The 20,604-nt window shown below is 38.9% G+C and overlaps 1 protein-coding gene across 1 annotated transcript in view; it reads left to right on the plus strand.

Moving 5' to 3' along the window:
- The first annotated feature begins 7,651 nt into the window (after nt 1-7,651).
- The window catches only part of rhobtb2a (Rho related BTB domain containing 2a), a 52,424-nt gene continuing 39,471 nt past the window's right edge, over nt 7,652-20,604 (plus strand). The window contains exon 1 of the mRNA XM_088292656.1: nt 7,652-7,719. The gene's annotated coding sequence lies outside the window, so the exon portion shown is untranslated. The remainder of the gene's footprint in view (nt 7,720-20,604) is intronic.

The following is a 20,604-nucleotide window of genomic DNA, read 5'->3' on the forward strand; positions in this document are numbered from 1 at the left end:
TACACTGCCTTGGCACAGCGCCGTTGTGGGCGTGAACACAGACAACTCCCTTTGAAACTTCCTTTCATCATTCCTTTTAAAATCGTCATTGTGTAATCTAACACGATCGAGAATGAAGGCAGTTGAGTGCTCTACAGGTCTGGTAAGGAATGTTCACATTAGAATGATCAAAAACACTACTAATTCTCATTTGGTACACTACTGTATGTGTTGTTTTTTTATGAGGCAAATCACTTTTTCTTCACCTTGTCTAAATCTTTATAATATTCTTCCCTCCCTGCCTCCAAGCAGTCGCATGTTCACATTTGTGTGTGAACACTAGTGCGTACACCTTTGTGATGCTTCCAGACATACAGTACAGTGTATGCATCTGTGTGTGTGTGCGTGTGTGTAACGAGTAAGCATGCACTACCTAGCCTATGTTACCTTCAGCCAGCCATCTGGTTCTAGTTCAGACCCATCTGGTTGTGTCTCCAGAACAGGCATCTCAGGAATACATTTTGGAGCGGTGCCCACATCCGTTCACACGGGCAAGTGGTCTCAATCGGTCACATTTCAATGTCCTAAATATATGTTTGTGTTGTTGTTTTTGAAGGGCCGCCGTAAAGGAGGACTTCAGGCATATTGTTGTTCAAATAAAGACACCAAATGATGTTGTGTTGTTTGGTGTTTTTCCTCGTAGTCACTTCACAGGTTAGTGAGTGGTCATGGACAGGAATTTGTCTTTACATTTCCAATTGTAGCGGCTTTCTGGAATTTCAAAAGAGGTCCCACTTAAAAAAAAATATGTAATTCGCTCTCTAAGTAGCACCAGTATGATCAACAATCAAAATTAAAACAAAAAAAATAATCAATATACAGAGATAGCGGTTTTATTCCTAAAATATTCACTTAACATTCCGCACAGTTGGAACATTAATATTCTGCTTCGATATCGGAAAATTGAAAGATGTAGTTGAATTATTGGGATCTTTTTTTGCTCATTTGATCATATATATATATCTATATATATATATATTTTTTGTTTGTTTGTCTTGTTTGCTTGTGTTCTCATTAGGCCTTTATTTCCCCATGTTCCCATCAGCCGTGTCCCTTTATCTACCAATCAGCTTCCTCCTGCCACTTGTCCAGGTGTGACTTATTTCATCTTTCAGCTTGTATTTCGTGCCTTGCTTTCTTTCAGTGTGCTTCTGCTCCTATTTGTTGTTGTCATGGTCACATAACCTTTTTTGTGTCATGCTCACGTTTTTGTTTGTTTGAATCTTTTTTTTATTTTATTTATTTATTTTTTTAGTGGACTTATTATTTTTGATTCTGTCATGCACTTTGTTTTGCTTTTTAGTGTGTGAACAAATGAATTTCCAGACACCTGCCTATAGCCTCCTTGCTTCCCTGCTCCCGGGTTCTCCATTTTTGCCCTCCCCCACCAACTCGAAAACCCTCAATCCTCATATAAATAATGATTCAATTCAATGTCGTAAAGGTTTCATCGTACTGTATTAAACGTTTAAACAAAATGAGATAAAAGATTAAATGCAAATAAATCAAACTTAAAAGTTAAATACAACTGAACTCTATTTGGTGATTCTTGAGATTCTTTCACATACCACTAGCAAATGCTCAAATGCCACTTGGTAATTTTGGAGAAAGATGAAGAGACTTAAGAGTCTCAAACCACTTTTTGAGGGTGGAAACATCTTGATTCCAACTTTAGTGTTAGAACCACTGCACACTTCTTTGAATCCAACATTTGGGAAGAGAAAATTGGGATACGTAGAATACTGCATTCTTTTGAATGCAACCGGCACCGTACGAAATTATAAATATGGTCATTGCTGTGAAAGGCAGTACATGTACTATTTATAATTTTTTTTGTATCGCTTGGTGGGAGCCTGTGTGAAAAGTTGTACAACTGCAATTGAAATTTTGAATCACAGCAATACCAATTCCTGAAACTCAGCTTTTCCTGAAATCTTGTGGCAGAACCGTTTATGAGCGTTGAGTTGAGTTCAATGCCCCTCCCGCCCAATTCCAAATCCAGAAATCTTTTCTTTATAATAACAGTAGTGCACAATCCATATGAGAAAATTTTCATTACTCTATAACATAAACTGAAATAAGCAATGTTTTCCGAATGACAAAAAGACAATCAAAATAAAAAAATTAATAACAAATAAGAATAAAAATATCTTGTGGGCTTTTGTTCCTGCTCACCTAAGGCTGATTTAAAAAAGAAAATACATTTAGTTTATGGAGCACTTTTCCAAGACACCGAAATATCCACAATTTAAAAACAAGACAAATTAATATTAATTGTTTGACATTCATGTGTGTCATCGCATTAAATCAGATCATATCATATTAGATTTAAAAGGAGAGCAAATCACTGTAAAAAAAAACAACAAATGAACAAAAAAAAAGAACCTCTGGCTTGGAAATGATATCGTGAGAAGCACAACATATTTAGTCATAGTTGGCTTTTCACGCTGCAAGAATTGTGCACGCCACACTAAGAGACATTAAGATCTGTTTGGAGTAATTCATGAAAAGCCAACTTCACTCTCCCTGATAATATATTTGATTCATGTGACATCCATTGCCTTCTTCTAAATACAAATTAGTTACTAGTTAACTTACTGTGTTTCAACAAGCGAGGCTAAGCAGGTGCAGTAAATATATCATGTGCTAAAATAGGAAATATGCACTTTTAATCACAAAATGACTAACACATTTCAGGGAAAGTGTGTGTCTCACATCCATTAATTCAGCCCGGGGAAGTTGTGCTGTGTCAGTGTGCGTCACTTTTACCTGAATCGATTTCAAAGAGTCACCAGCGGCACATTTGAAGGACTGGAATGACTAAGAGTCGCCGCTACTGTACCCGTGAAGCTGTACAATATTTCACCTGGCTGTGTGATAAGACACACTTCGATATTGTCAAAGGCAGTGGCAGTTCAATTTGCATGTTAATACCATTCCCGATTGAATCTGAGATGAGCTGCACAGTGCGAGCCCTCCTCTTCTGTAAGCCCCCCCATAAGGCATGCAGCCCCCGTTGGTTCGCCTCCATCCATCTTGCGTGAGGAGCGCAGCGGCTCTCGCTTTCCTGTTCTTTGTCACATGTTACGTTGATGCTGACCGGTAGTTTTAAACTTGCAGTATCTTTCTCAAGACTGCCCCCCCCCCTTCAAAAAAAAAAACGGGAGGGGGTGGGGTTAACTTGGCTAAAATTCCTTGCATCTTTCCTACGCAGTGATGCTTCGTCACGGTGCAGTCGTTTCCTGTAAGAATTTAGTCGGAACTTGTAAATAAGTTGTACTTACGCGGTACTGAGTGAGTGTTGGACGACCTAGCTTCTCTTGAGAGCTTTTGAAAATGGCCTCGCAAGTGTATCTGCAATGAAATCCACACTTTTCCTTCCTTCGGCCATTGTGGTTTAACAACGCAATAATATATTTTAGATTTTCGAATGGTCACAAGTTACGACTTTTGTTTGTGTTGATTCCCCGTAGTGCTGCCCCCTCGCGAGTGAGTATCCAATCACAAAACACGTTCATCACCTTCAACGTAAGGCCAGCGAGAAGGCTCACTGACATCAACTCGTGATCGTAATTGCCTATCAACTGTAAAAGCCCCCCTGAGACACAGAACAAACCCCCGCACGATTGCATCTGAAGGCATCCGATTAATAGTGCGTGCTTCTGGTATTATGAAATCTGCCTGGCAACTCGAGCTCGCTGAATTCTGATTGGATAAAAACCTTGACCTTCCACCACTAGTTATGTGCTTCATGTACTCTGCACCTTTTTGTGCTTTTATGTTCATGACAGTAGCTCTGAACATCGTTATTAAAAAAAAAAAAAAAAAAAAAAGTCCATATCCTCACTAATAGGAGTTGTACCCAAAAAGGCAAGATACCCGGCAATGGAAAACGGCGAATAAACGAGCCTAATGAAAGCATGATGGCATGCAAATGCACGGGTGAGAAGGCCCTGTGGATAGGATGATGGGCTGGAAGCATGCCTAGGCCAGGGAGCTCTCTGGACACTCTGTGGGATCCCGGCAGTCCGTCGCCTCGCTGTCAAGCCTCTCAGGGGAGCGGCCAGAAAGCTGATACGCCATGCAGGCAGGTCAGGCCCTCAGGCAGAATGAGCGTCTTGAGGAAATCAGCAAACTGTGACGCTTAGTTGATGTCCACTCTGTCACTTGTGAGATATTAGTTGATATTAAAAAAAAAATTAAAAAAAATGAATATCAAAATCTGTTTGTTCGACACAAAAAGCTTGTGAACTGAATCATGTTGATAAGTGAAAGGTCACTGTGTGTGAATTGATAATATTAGTCAAAAATGTCACGCCTGTCAGTAAGCTAACTTGTTTTGGTCTTTGCGTACAATTTGTCAGCTTGAAGTTCATTTCTATAAAAAAATAATAATATAAAAAGTTCAATGGCAAAACTGAATTTTTGGACGACGTGTCAACGGCACCTCATGATAATATTGACTTGGACGGTTGTCTACCAAATACGTCTGACTTCAACATTAACCACATTTTTTTCCTAACTTCCTTTCTATGTTTCTAGTTAGTTGTTTGACTCTCGATGTGTGTTTTGTTCGTTTGCTAGCTTAAGTCCATTTCTGTGTTTTCTCGATAATCTAGTTTTCAAACGGTTGCGTAGATTCCTGGTGTCGTCCTTCTGTGGCTCCGTACATTCTCCTTAGTTTAACATTAATAATGTTCGTTATTAATCGTTTGTTTGATTGACCCTCTGTCAACGTCTCCTTTTCTGATAATTTTTTGCTGTGATTTTTCATGTGTTATGTGCTTGCTTATTCAATTCTGTTTTCCTTTTTTTTGCGACGAGTACGCTCTCGTGACCGAAATTCGACTTTGACTGTCTTTCTGACGCCTCCTCTCTGTCCTTTTTCTGTTAAGCGATGCTGCGGATCTTTCTGCTTTCGCTCTCACCGCAAGTTGCCAAGGAAACATTATAGTGAGTATGACTGGCATATATCAATTCATTTGATTGGGTTTTGGAAACAAATGTCTGTGCCTCAGAAAAAAAAAACGGTCAAGAATCAAAACAATTTTATTGTGCCGACAGTTTTGTTACGCAATTGTTCAACAGAGTGATGCTGTTTGATGCTTTTTGTCACGAGATGATTGGCATTCGCTGATGTCAGTTATTTCTTGTGATCACTTATGTCTGTAGTCACATACAGTATATCATGAACAGTAGCAGCATGGCTGTGCTTTCACATAACCAGCCCACCACTTTCTCCTCAGTCCACTTGTCAACCTCTTCAGGCTGAGTTACGTAATCTTAATTCACAGTCCAAGATAAAGATCTTATTGTGTGGAAAAGGAAAGCAATGCAACATCTGTTAGTTTCAGTCAACACTTTTCACTCACCTTTTTTTTTTTTTTATTATGCTTTTCTCATTCAAAGTGACCTTCTACATAAATTTCCGTGTATCACCTATTCACTGCTTGCTGCACATCATTCCATTCACCATCAGCATGCAGCCAGAACCATTCACTCTACTTTGACAAAGACCACATGGTTATATGAATTAAAAAAAAAATCTCAGCGCAGGGATGTGATTAATCTGACTACTATATATATATATATATATATATATATATGTATATATATATATATATATATATATATATATATATGCCCATTCACCCATTGGTAGGCCCGTTGGGTTTTCAATAAGACCTGCCCCAGTTAGTTAACATTAGTTAGTTAGTTAGTTAACATACCAATCTTAACCCATTTTAAAATACGAGCGACGGCAAACAGGACGCGCAATAATCAGCAATTGCGTTCTTATTTTCCAGCACAGCACACATGAAACGACATCTCCACCCACAATTGCAAGTCTCCCTTCCCATACCAAATGTCTACTGTAGTACCAAGACAGTATTGCACCACATGGTGTGCAGAATGCCGGAAAATATAAAGAAGAACAGTAGTAGTCGTAGTAAAGGCAATACAAGAAGGTATGCAAACTGCTAGATTATCTGATAACTACAATTGCGATTGTGAATATTGGACAAGTTTAACATCGTCGACCCTAACTGTTTTCGAGCAGATTGAAGAAGAGAAAACCCTCCTAACACATGCCACACCACACGATAATGTCTTATACGATACAATACAACGTTATTTATTTAGTACATTTCACAACAGCTGGAGCTGTAACAAAGCACTTTCCATTTGGTGTAATATAAATTAGCGGGGAATTAGAACATTTAATGGCAACAGAAAAGGCACGATCCCACTGCGGCTGCGCTTAGTCCTCCTTTCAGTCATTTTCTTTCTCCTCTGCATAGAACAATATATATTATTGAAGCGTTATTATGAATCCCACTCTGCTGCAATATGATTAGCTGCTGCATTCATGCAGGACAGCCAAGAATTTAAGTGGGATTACTAATAATGCCGCAACGACGATTATGTCACAGTCTCACCGTTTTTCTTTCTTGGGTTTCTAATTAGACGATGCTGGTGTCCTTAATATGAACATCAGTACGGCCTTAGTTAATAAAAGAAGAGTGATTTTCCTAGATTCTGTCCCAGTGAACAGAATCAAATTTGAGAGTAAAATATTGAATGTACAATTCAGCTCAACACGTTTGTTGTTGAAACCAGGTAGGATCAGGTATGCTTATTATGCTCTTTTTCAGTCTTATAAATAGCCAAGTGAAAGCGTGGCCAGCTAAAAGGCTCACACCTAATCGCTGCTTCCGCCCGTAGCAAAAATATCCTCCGTCCGTCAATGTGACCTGCGAAGATATCAAAGTTGCTGTGCATTTTCCACCAATCCATCAAGAACTTAATAAAAGTGTGTGAGCGGGAGGAGTACAAACAAGGCTCGGCCGGGGTCACGGTACTCTTCCTCTTGTTCACAGGATATTAAATTAGTACACAAATGGGAGATGGAGCAAAGGCAAGGTTATTTTTGCTTTCAGCGCTTGTCACCGGAACCATTTATGAATATGATGACTCAATGTGCTCACGCAGGTTATAAAGGCACACACAATGTAACCTGGTTGTGCAGGAGTCCTAATTGAAGCGCTAAACCAACTGCTCTTAATACAGCAAACCTTGCCTCCATTACAAGTTCTAGGTTTGCGGCACTGCTATTTCACAGATTTTTTTTTTTTGATAACTCTAAATTTGTCAAACTCTTATCTATTTTAGTTATAATTCCGCTGTCGTCCACTAGATGATAGCAAACCATTTTCTTTAGGACGGTTTAAATTTGAAAGAAGAACAAATGTCATTCGTTGTAATCCTGCTTTTTACGCCAACAGCTGTAGGTTCATTTCATAATGTAAATCTTTCAGCATACTTGTTGATTAACAACAATTTCCCCTCCATAGCATGCTTAGAGAGCATTTAAATAGGGTGTTTTCATATGGTGGATTTCACTTAACCTCAGTCAAAATCTTTTTAGGTTTGTTTCCTTTAGTGCTTTTACAGATTTTTGAATGCCTCCATTTAGGTCGTAAATTGTGCTGATTTCCCCACCCTACGCAAATCAATACTATTGTTGTATACCCTGTTTGTCTGTTATTTTTACGCCAGTCTGAGAAGTGATAAACCCCGCCCATTTCCTTGTTCTGTGACGAGCAGGTGTGCGGCATAATTGTTGCAAGTGGATCGCTGCGATGTTTTGCGGCAGAAGCGTCAAACATCATGACCCAAGTGAGTGTGTGCAGATTCATTTGTGCCGATATACATTGATTTCATTCAAGCTATTGTTGTATGTAATGTATCACTCCTGCCTCTGAGACATTTGAAAACGATTTTGGGGAGATGATGTAACGGTTGTTTGCTTGATAAGCGGTGCAGAGATAGATGGGCGTTAAATGCAGTTTGTACAGCCGCGGGCTTTGTATGAGTTGTGTGTTGTTGTGAGGTTTCGTTGTGTAGCTTCAATGGCGCTAATTTGCATGTCTTGGGAATGTGTGACGAAACCGCTATAGCTGGAGCATTAGCATGGAGAGAACATGTCATCTGTATTCAAACACGAATTCTTTAAACTCATGGGCACATATGCTAACCAATACTGGGCCCACTATGCTTCTCTGGTATAAAGTGTGTCTCTTTCAATGAAGGTTAGTTTGTTGGTTATTTTAGACTACAAAATGTTTATGAATTTAGAAAGTGAAATATGAAACGCTTACTGTGAATATACATGGGTCAACTGTTGTTTTAAATTGTGATATCACCATTCTTCACAAGATGACAGACATAATTAGTTGCGCTTAGCGCGAGTTGTACCGCCTATTCTACATCATGAGTTGGGTCTTATAATTTTTGGGGGATTTGGAATGATATGCAGGACAACTATAGTACCTTGATAGTATTGAATTTTTGAATGTTGTTTTTTGTGAAAAAAAAAAAATCATAAAATAAGTTTTTACACTAATTGTAGTTTTTTTGTTTTCTGTCATCCTTGAATTGTAGTATTCATGCAAGATAGCCTTTTTGCACTGGGGAAAAAAATCACAATATGTGGTTATATTGCTCTTTGATTCAAACCCTTTTGTCGGGTTGAAAAAAAATTAAATGCATTCTCAAAAATGATATCTGACCACATACTTTACACAAATGCCCGTATGTTGTCCATATTGTTTATATTCTGGTTAGGAAGTGTCTTATGTGGCCCCCTCAGTAGCACTGATGGAATTATTGTGACTTCCTACAACATTAAAATTCCTGATCACTGCTAGAGACAATTCTGATTTTAGGTGGTGCTTGGTGTAAAACGTTTGAGAAGCATTGGTCTACCCAAATGAATTAAGGTCTACCTAGATGAAAATAGTGTGCAACAATTCTTACAACTCATTTTTCTCCAAGTATTTCAAACTGCACAATATTTTATTTTTCAGGATTGTTATTTTATTAATCATCCTGCAGTAGATCTGGACAATCACTTTGCGTTTTGTCCACTCATCACAGGTCCCAAGTGTGTTTCCTCAAGGAAATAAATTCCGCCCAGTCATGATTAGTCAACTGCACTGTTTGGCGATTGCTCATCTTACAGTCAGACATAATCCATGAAGCACATGGCCGTCATCAGATTCTGGCGCATGTTCAAATGATCTTTAAATCAATTTGAAGGACATATTTTGGAACGTTTCCCTCCAGTTTATGACTGCTTCTCCACATTCATTAGACTGGAGTACATGGTATTTGCCCCCCACATGGCTGGTGAAATAAATAAATGGCACTTTTGGTCCATTGCCTTTGTAGAACCGTCACAATGCAAACCATATTGAACGCTCGCAGTGAGTGGGACGGGGAGCAGAAACAAGAGGGGTCCTTGTAACCTTTCATGTGTGAACATTCCTGGCAAATCTATGCTCGCTTCCCTCGCTGAGATATTTTCATTTGCAGCCGCCCGGCTGGGGAGCTTTTGAAAGCGCTGCCGCTATGACACATCAACTGGCACACAAAAACGGCAAAAGCACATGCTTGCGAACCTCCCATCCTCCCGTAGTCACAAACGCTGCGTCACACTGGGACTGCTTCTAATATTTTAACCCCTCCCATGTTGCCAATAAATCCAACCGAAATATTAGAAACAGCTATCTGTCGATTTTTAACGTTAGGACTGAACGATTAATCAAATTCAAATCCATGTCACAAAGTAGTAAAACGCAATTTTTGAAATCGTAAAAGCTGCAATTTGGGACCGAAAAAAGGTGTGGGAAGTGAAAAAAATAATAAAGATAAGATCAGTATATTAAGAAGTGCATGTTCATGTCACGTCATGAAATGTTGAACTGATAAAGTTACAGATTGGTTACATGTGAGCGCTTAAAAGACTGGGAGTCAAATTGTGGAGTCAGCTAACCATTCGAACTGAAGGAAATAAATAAACTCATATCACACTCATATTGGCGTAAGACCAACTTCCAATACAGAAATATTGGTTAAAAAATCAGATATTATTTATTGTGATACAGATTAATTTAATGCTTGCAAGGTTCCTAATAAATTTTTCTTGCTGAGGAGCGATTTTGGTTTCGTTGAGCATGGCTCACAAAGGTGTAACAATGGCCCTACACTGAGCCAGTGATGTCACAAGCCGGCTGTCACACCCACAGCGTGATTAGCGACTCGTACATCGATGAAGAAGCGCAACCGCGAGGACTAATGTGAATTGCACGCCACGTTGACCTCATACGTATGTCGTGCTAATTTGCTTTAATGAAAAAAAGGAAATAATCTTTTCAAAATCCTTCAACTCTAGTGCAGCATCAAATTTTGATCAGGATAAAATAATCTCCCTGAACTTTGTGATCAAAAGGTATTTGAACATTTACGCCATCTTACTCTATTCAATACAGCCACACACGATTTTCTACATTTCACTTCTGATTTCAAATGTTTGTAATTGTAACTTATATTAAATGAAGCAGGTTCCAAATACTGTCCAATTTACAATATTATTTTATATTGTCATACAGTGTGGCCAGTTAAATATTTTTTATAGAGAAAAATCTTACCTTTTCTAACATTATTATTTCATGCAAAAAAATGTTTTTAATGTGATATGAGTGACCCGGCTTGCAAGTTTTTACAGACAAAATTTGTAAATATTCTTCAAGAATTTTTTTTTAATGTTTTTAAAACAACCTAAAAGCATAGCCTTTCATTTCCTAGCGTTTGGCTGATGCTAACATGGGCAATAATTTGTAGTAATTACGGCGATTTGAACATACACGGAACTGCGACAGCAACACATGTAGACAAACAATATAACAATACTCTTAGTCATGGTGTATTATTTATCCTCTGCAAAGAATGACTTTATGAACTCTGGAACTCGAAGGAGGACTCACCCTGATGCAATATGATTGGCTGCTGCATCCTTGGCACAAGTTAGTGTAAAGTATTAATAGCCCTTCACACTGCCCCCAAGTGGCTATGCCTAGCCTTTAATTACGTCATAACTGTGTTTTTACAAAATATCATATTGCTATTTTTAGTCATTAGAAAAAACATTGCAAATGTTTGTATTGTTTTTTGTAGGAATCGATCAATTAATGCAATTTTCATTTCAATGGCGATGATAATTTGAGATGGGATTCTTAAGTTTTAAGCGTGATCATGGAATAAATTAGATCCTATCTCAGGGCGCCGCTGTATTTATTATCAATTACAAAGGAAAAAGTCACCAAGGAAGTGATGTCATTTTATTTTCACCATTCCACACTAACCAAGAAGGACATGTCACAATTCAATGGGTTGTAATTGAAAACTTCACTGTTTAGAGAGAGACACAGGTTTTATGTGGAAAATTAGAGCTGTGTGCGTGTGTGGGTGTGCATGTGTGTGTGTGTAGGTGAGAGGGGTTGTGTCTGTGTGTGTTCTCTGTTAGACATCCAACAACACTGATGGTGACTTTGTTGGAGGTGAATATTTTCCATTAAGAAATTCACGAGCTCGTAAACAGCTCGGGTCCTGGGAAGCGTCGTTCCATCTGGGATGATAACCAACTTGTTTGGAGAAATAGGATGCATTTTGTTTTCATCGAAATGCCCTTCTCTGGCAAGAACTGCTCCCGGCTTGTAAATTACTTACAAGCTTAACGACCTCCCGCTTGCAATATTTGGAATACTTGAACCTGTAACACTCTAGTCCCGGTGCCAACCCCTTATCCAGCATTCCTTTTTCTATAGTGCTTTGTCCTCATGGGGGTCACGGGTGGGCGGGAGCCTATCCCAGCTGACTTTTATGTGTGTATGTATATTGTGCTGCCAAGTGATTACATTTTTTAACTAATTAATCACAAAATAAATCCATGATTAATCACATTTTTCAACAATTTTTTGTGATGCTTGTAACCGATTACTTGAATAATATCATGGAATTAATGCATGATAACCAAATATGAAGTACATTTAATTCAAAGATTGTTCTAATAGCTTTCTTTGAGTCTTGAATACGATCTAAATGGAGACATCTTTACAGGCATTTTTCTTTGAAACATTTCTCAAAACTGCCCACAAGCACCATACTCCAGCTGTGTTGGTTTGCAAGGCCCAGTGGGAGCTTGAGCGTGGTGCTTTGTTCTGAGCTAATATGCTAAAGATATACAGCTAATATGGTACAATATTTGCCAAATATGCAAATTATTTTTGAAATAAATCAAACTGAGTTAAATGAATTGAATTATTTAACCAAGTTAAAAATTTTACAGATAGACCTCACAAGTTCTCCCGACACTTTCATTTTGCCAGCCCTTTTATATATATATAAATATATATATATATATATATATATATATATATATATATATATATATATATATATATATATATATATATATATATATATATATAAAATACACTCACAATACTGTGAACTGAAATGTGCATTATTTTACTGAGCACCAATTTGTTCAAGGTTCGTGCTGTCGTCATCCAAAAACCTTCAACAAATGTACAGACAAATTTAACATTGTTAATCACCACACGACAATAAAATCACAACAGATGCGCAATGGAGAGGGAACAGGAAGGTGCTTGTTGAATGAGACTAGGTATTGCGGGAATGAATAAGTGTACTGTATGTCTCTATCCAGCATGAGAACAGTATGTACTGTTTAAGTAATTGTACATTCGACTTGGCATCTGTTTGTTGCAATGAATAGTTGCATGTCATTTATTAGAGCACATTATAGAGAGCAGCTGGACACTTTCTTATGTCACAGTAAGCAATATCTGGATTATTTCTACTTCTGGTTCTCTGGTTATCATCTCATTTTATGTCTTCATCATCATCAATAGCCTTCTGTGGAAAGAAGCCTATAGAAAAGTCAAAAACACAAGTTTGGGAGTAAATCCATTAAATACTCACGGAGCTGAAGAATTGAAGAAGTTTTATGTGGTGTCATGCAGGATGATGGTTTGAACTCCAAATTTTGTCCGACTTTTGAAGCATATTTTTCCTGAGAATTCGACTTTGTGCGTCCCACTGACGAAAAACAAGTATCTGCAATGCTGCTGCTTAGTAAGGTTAAGAAAGTATTTAAATTATTAAGTAGGCAAATGACCCATTTTGTCACCGTTTAAAATGTTTTTACTAATATGTCTGAAATGAGCTTTCTTCAAACTACTACAAATATCAAGAACGATATACTGCTGGACCAATGACGAATTATTCCTTTGTTACCATGACGACCAATGTTTTACAACTCATGTGGCTTCAGCTTGAGAGAACTTTGTCCAAAATGCTGGTCATAAAAAGAACGAGCGCCCATAAAGGCAATTATAATACGATAATATAAGCCTCTTAAAATAATCGTTGTTTAATATAAAAAATTTATTATTAATAAACATCTCAACAAAATCGACTGCATCCTTAGCTAAACAGATCAGATGGTCATTTCTACCCCTGAAATGAAATTATCGATATCATCTAACCAGAATTTGGTTCAGTTATTTGGGGAAAAAAATTAAAACATGACCTGCGCTACTCTTTTAAAGAGGTTGACGATATTTAAATGCTGAAAGTCAATTTACAAAGCATAAAAGACGACACAAAGAAGTGAAATAAGAGTTTAAGGGCGCCTCATTGTTGCTGTGTGGAAAAGTGTCTTGATGGCCTGCTTAGATTTGTAGTATCCCAGCCACGGGAGGCTTTAAATTCCCGTTGTGTCGTCATAAGAAAGAAGCTAGCTAAGTAGCATTTATTTTTCTGGGTCGGAGTAAATCACAGCGTCTGAAACCTAAGAGACCGACTTGATCATTCATGATTTTTAAGCCTTACATTTTTTGTTTTTAATCATTCAAATTTGGCAGGGTTGTTTCGCTCTTAAAGCATCATTGACAGGAAATGCCGTCCATGGGAATTATAACGAGGAGTGTCGTTGTCGTCAATTGTCGTCAACTGTTTTTTTTTTATTTTTTTAAATGGGAATTTCCTGAGAAAAGTCTTGGCCAACTCCGGTTTGATCAATTAGCTGGTTAAGAGTTAAGAATAAAATAAAAAATATATATAATGGCTCCAGCAACCCCCACGACGCTTGTGAGGGTAAGTGGTACAGATAATGGATGGATAATAAAATATAAAAACATTAACTGTGGTCAGTAGACGGTAGCATGACATCTATTTTTGGATAAGCTCATCGTGTGTTGCCATAATGTGTAAGATCCTAAAGCATTGTGGATCCTTTGAAATGTGACCGTTACAAACATCTTTTGTTTCATGAAGGGAGTTTGTCATGTTAAGTCTATTAAAAAATGTCACAAAAGAATGATGAATACGATGACGGAGATTAAATAATAGAAATGACGACAAAATGTACGTATGCAAACATGCACACACATATATTCACACACACACACCCCGGCATGGCTTGCTTGTATGCACACACACTACAAAATACCACTACTGCTAAATAATATGCAAACATTTTTCTACATTTTGTCAAATGTAAAATTGTTCCACTGGTGATTCAGTGTCAATACATTATTTAGCCAACCAATTTTTTTTTTCTTTTTAGTATTTTATAGAAGGAATAGGACTGTTCAGGCGTCACGAAAGCAAAGAAATATTCCCATCAAAGTCACTGTTGTGCATGCAATATATTTTCCAACCCACATTCTGCTACTGATTACTAAAAAAAATGCAACAAGGTAAAATGTCCTTTTTTGTGATGAAAGTAGAGCGTATAATCTTTAAATTTGGAGTTTCTGTGTTCACGTCGCCATAAAAACCCAATATTATATGAGCCTTGAAAGATCAGTCAGAATGATTCAAACTGGCTGGCGCTTGAGAAGTTTCATTCTTAAAAAATGGCGAGTTAAAATGAGTTAACACTTCTTCTCTGTGGTGTGTCACATTCATATGATTTTTTTTTTTTTTTCTTCAGTTTACCGGGACTTGAACATATCAATTTCTCATTGGTTACTTTAGATTCCCACATGTATGCAATGCCAATTTAGCAATTTCGGAATGTGCCTTACAACATTGCATGGACAGTCAAGGTTAGACGGCGTAGTGTACCGGTGTTCGCTTGCACACCGATGCAGGTGCACATGCACGGGCCTGTGTGCGAGTGTAGGTGACTCAGTGCAAAGTCACTGGATGGCAGCGCCATGGCGCATGTTTGTAAACTTTGAAGGGCCACCTGTGAGCAGGCACACAGCTGCCATTGTGCCAAGCACGTGTGAGCTGAGTCACATCTTTTTGCTCCGTTTCCATCTCTCGTGTCTCCTCCACCGGCGCATTTATGGCATTCTATAGTATGACCTTCCTTTCTCTCTTCAGATTGGACTTCCGCACAAAAGTCTGCAGTCAGAGCTAAGAAAAGAAGCTCATGATAATAGAGTCATGATCGGGCTCGCACACAAGTCTACATTGCAGAGTAATTACTTATCCCAGTGAATATTTTTATGCTTTATTTTCTTTCTCAGTTTTAATACCTTTAATTGGGTGCAAAAGTCTGGCAATCATTTTCTGTTCCCCCATCTCGCTATGTGTGGTGCCAGAGGTTTTTAAAGTTAACCTTCCTGGAAAGCATCAGCTATTCTTCTGAATTTGAGGCCCGCTGTTATTCATTGTACTGTGTCGTATGCACTTAATTTGTGCACGCTGGAAAGTATTAAGATCAAAACTAAAGATGGGTGTTGAAAAAGAAACGGTAGAGGAAGGCCCAGTCATAGCAAACTTGGGGTCAGAGGCAGCAGCCGTTATTTTTCGGAGAAATCCAGTCCATCAATCAAAAGGGTTACATTGTTACGCTGCATGAATGGAATACGGTAAAGCCTGCCAATTCACAGCTACGCTCATTTTTTTTTCCTCTATAGAAAATATTACTTTTTGCTGAAAGATTCCCCTATTTGAACCTGTTTGCATATTTTTGTGCTCTTTCTCTAATGCCCTAAGACAAGGTGACTTACCGTTAGACCATCAGAGGCAATTTTCAGAGGCAAAAAAAAGAAATTGCTTAAAAGCACATCATGCCTCAAAAATGAAAATCTGTCAAAATTCAAAGTCTGGTTGGAAAGGCAACTTCAACATGAGTACAAGGCAGCAAGAATTTTGAAAATTGGATAAAACATTCCGGAGTGTAATTTTATTTATTTTTTGTTCATTTTTATCATTTTTATATTGGAACTAAACGGTATGACTTTGATTATGTCTCAGCGTTACAGCTCCAGCTGTTGTAAAATGCATTTTATGAATAAAATTGTATTGTATTGTATTCTCCTGGATTCTTTCGTTCCCGTAAACCTCCTTCTCCGATTGGTTGACACATTTCAGTGAAAAAAACGAAATTCCAAATCAGTCGTGTTTCAAGTTAACTAGCGCGAAATTGGAAGATTATTTGTGAGAATAGTGTGCGCAGACGAATCGGTCGTGTACGTAAGCAGCATCAGATGTAAATCCAGGTCCAGAAAGTAAGGTTGCATAGCAGCACCTGTGGCAAAAGCCAAATTGTGGCACAATTTTTACTTTCTGGACTTGGTTGTCTCATCCTTGGTAAGCAGTCAATTTGTTTTCGGAAGTTTTAGGGGCGTCTCGACTGCTCATGCCATGTTTTTTTTTCTCTGAAATTCCAAAGAGAAGGTGGCCACCTGTCAAATTGCTACTTGATCTATCATGACTTTTTGGAGTGCTCTCCCCATGTGTGAAGATAACGAAGCGACATTATCGCGGTGCAGCGGGAGAAGAGAACTGCGAGACGTTTTTTGCAAAACAGTTGCACTGCTCTCAGTGTCAGCTAAGTAGAACACAGTAGGGTGAAGTGCCCTCGTTGTATAGACGAACATAGTCAGGTGTATTTATTTTTGTGGTTAAAATCCCAGTTGAGGTGTCACAGAAGAAAAAAATGTTAACCTCAAAGTTATTGTTCGACTTTGTGTTTTTGGTGACATCAGTGTTCTACTGCTAATTACTAAAGCACAGAAAATTCTCAAAACATTTTTTTAAGGTGAAAGAAGAGAATCTATGCTTTCTTTTGGTTGATTCTTATATCGCGACGTGACGCAATATTCTGTGGTCTCCAATGATTGGTTAAAATACTGGCAAATGTTTGGCAATATGGAGACTTGCTTTGAAAATAGCGAGTGGACATTTTCAGACATCATCATCACCTTTAATGAAGTTAAACTTCCTGGATCCTCACCTGATCCTGCCCACCGTTACAACTTAGAAGCGGTTGGTGACATATCTTGACTGGACCGAAAAAACTTTGCCTTAATGGCTTTCTTGGTGCGTGCTCAGTTTTGGAAAATCCTGCGCTTTCGCAGAGTAAAGCACATTGTCTTTGTTTACTTGCCCCTGGATCTTAAGTCTTAATCTTTCCAAGACATTGTGGACATTTAAATGTTTCTAACTCTGTAGAAACTATTTTGAAAAGGCCTGTTCCTGTTTCAGCCTGCCTGTGTCTCGGTGCATAAGAAGTCTACAAGTGCAGGCTTGGCTTCAAAGAGTTTTGTGGTTGAACCCTGAATTTTTCAGATTTTTGAAAATGAATACTAATACTTGGATTTGCCTACGGTGAGGAATAAAGACATTAGAGGCATATATTTCCCCCCAAAATGTCCTGAATTCCAAATCGTATGACCTCAGCTGTCCCCCTGTAGTTCCTGTTTAATCAAATTAGTGAACATGGAGTCGTGAACCTCTGGTCTCTCAGGCACTCCTAATCGTTAATAGCTATTACTTACAACTTGAACGGGAAGTCGGGCACCTTCCTGTGCACTTGACCTCATTTCCTCCCGTTGCCATAACCGTATTGTTTATCCGCTGTTTTTTCCTCTACGCTGCCTGTTCACACGTGCATTCACACAAGCTATCCATCACGAACACTTCAAACGACTTACCTCCCTCTATCTGTACGACGCGTTCTACTTGATTCCCATGTGTTTGGAAAACCGTTCAATCCTCACTTAGTCATTCAGGGACTCGTCAGCATCCCAGAGTCTCCTGGTCCCAGTCTTCCCAGCATGCACAGCTGCCTTTCTGTGCTTGTTGGAAACAGTCTTTGTACACATAATATTAGCTGTATCCTCTGTTTACTCAATGCTGAAAAGTGAAGCCTTGTATGCGGTGCAGTCAGAGTCCCCGGTGGCTCCGAGGCCGTTTAAAGGGCGGAGGATTCCCTCGTAGATGAAGGATAACAAAGGTTGAACTGGACGGCAGTGAGTGCAGAGGAGGGCTAATATCCGCAAGAAACATGAGAAGACTGTGGAACATTTTGTTTTCTGAAATGATTTCAACTTTGTATTGATGAACAGCAAACTCCATGTTATCAGTTGGACCGTTTCTGCGTCAAGCTTGCATATTCGGTCTCTGCTTGCGTCGATTTTCTCTTTCGATTCCAGTTTCCCAGAATTGAACTCCAGTATGAAATTGTCCATAGGTGTGAATGTGAGTGAAAATTTGTGTGTTTATGCTATATGTGGCTAATTCCGCTCCAGTTTCATGCAACCTAAAGAGGATTAGTGCTATACAAAATGGATGGAACGAGGTATTTTTTCTCTATGGAATAAAAATATTTAAAACATTAGAAAGCCAATGAAATCAATAGGTTGACCATTGTTAGAGGTTCCACTATAAGATAAATGGGGAAGTTTCTCAATGATTTGCTCAAATGGACTCATATTGGTTCAAAATCTGGACTCACGACAAACAAAAACTAACGAAATAACTAAATCTAAAATTTAAAAAATTAATTGGTGAAATAAAATAAACACATAAAAACAAAAACTAATTTAAATTACATTTTATTTTTGGAAACATGACAAAACCTAACTAGAATTATTGTGAAAATGTTCGGAAACTCTAAATTGCCTATCACTGCAAATGTGAGTGTGTATGGTTGGATTTTTCATTTTTTTTTTTGCACCCTCCCATTAGCTGGCGACCAGTCCGGCCTTTCCCCGTCCTTTCAGCTCACATAGAGTTTAGGTCATCCAAGATCCTCTTCAGGACTAGCATATGCCTCAAACACAATTTTTATTCTTTCGCTTTTGACAGAGCATCAGACTCTGTTTACTGTTTTTAAGTTGTAAATTTATTATTTTAAAATTCTTTGAATATTAATTTACATACAGCACTTTCTATGCAGCCTTGGTTGCTTTAAAAAGGACCCTATAAATAAAACTTTATTGACTTAGATGTTGTTGGTAAAAATAAATGAAAATAATTTGAAATAGTTATTTGACTGCAGTTTGATGCGCAGCATTCGGCGCTTGACAGGATGAAAACGTGTGAGCAATACAGCACGTTTACTTTATCTTGGTCAATTGTTGCTTCCAAGAAAACCACAATGAGTTATTTGTGGGGAAACATCCTTCCCCCCTTCCCTGCTTTGTGACTCAACATAAATGAGGTGGAAGCAGTACAAAGCGAAGCGAAGGGGAATGGTGCTTTCCGCCGGGTTATGAGCGCAAAACCTCTTGTTGAGTCACGGATACGTTTCCAAACCAAACAAGACTCCGGGTTGCGTTACATCCGAAAACTCGCAACACAAACGAGTTTCAGAGCTCCCGCTTCAGCCTCTGAACGTTCTCCAGCACACCTTACAGCTCCACATCGCCATCTCAAACTTGGAGCACGGACGCGAGCAATCATTGCGTCGTTATGAAGCAGTCTTGAGGTCGACTGCAGAATGCCGCTCCACATTCTGTTCGTTTAACATCAACAACATCCTTTGTGATAGCCCGGCAGCCGAGTGCTTTGCTTGGCATCATCTCACTCTCGGGGCGATATTTTTAGGCCGCCCCGTCCTGTATGAATTAGGCTGTGTTCAGTGTGGGGCAGTTCAGATCTACCTGATTCTGGGGATGCCATTAGCCCTTCTAATAAAGGCCAGATTGTTGGAAAACTGGCAGTTAACGTGACCGGGCTGTGGCTTGCTGACAGACAGTCCCACCAGTGGCGCAAGACAGAGGTTACTCCCATTTTCCTACCCGCGAGAGAGAAAGAGACGCTATCAGCTGCCTCTGTGGGCAGATGCTTTCCTTTGCATTCTTTTCCCACGAGGGGATTTAAAAGCCTCCCATCTTATGGCTCAAGATTCAATGAGTGAGTGTTCAATATGAGACCATTCACTGGTTTTGTGTCAAAGAATGGCGGGATGGCAAATAAGTCAAAATGGTGCTTCAAGTCCCTTCTGAACGAGGACAGTGAAGCAAAAAGGAGATTACTCTGCATGACTCTAATTTTTGATTTTCCAGTTCAGTTGCTCCTTCATTCATGATCGTTAGAACACGGACGGACGGGACTGTTTTTGCGCGAGCCACCCTTGATAGCGTTTCAGCAAAGACAAGTGCATTTACTTAGACCAGTTTAAAGGCAGACTACACCCAGAGCTGGTCGCCAGCCAATCGCAGGACGCATGTCGAGTCTAGCAAGCACACTCACATTCACCGAGTGGGAACCCAAGTCACGTGAGTGAAGCACGACAACATCTGTGGAAGTTGAAGAGTATTAAAACTACTTTTGGATAGGATCGGATTGATAAGAGACAACACAACTAGATCCGATCCGATCTGTGTTTGGAGATGGTGTGTTTGAAAATGGTCAATTGTGTCATCTTCATACATTTCGTCACCTCTT

This window comes from Idiotropiscis lumnitzeri, chromosome 1 (genome assembly GCF_059441095.1).
Source record: "Idiotropiscis lumnitzeri isolate Australia: NSW breed Sydney's pygmy pipehorse chromosome 1, RoL_Ilum_1.0, whole genome shotgun sequence".
Lineage (NCBI taxonomy): Eukaryota > Metazoa > Chordata > Actinopteri > Syngnathiformes > Syngnathidae > Idiotropiscis > Idiotropiscis lumnitzeri.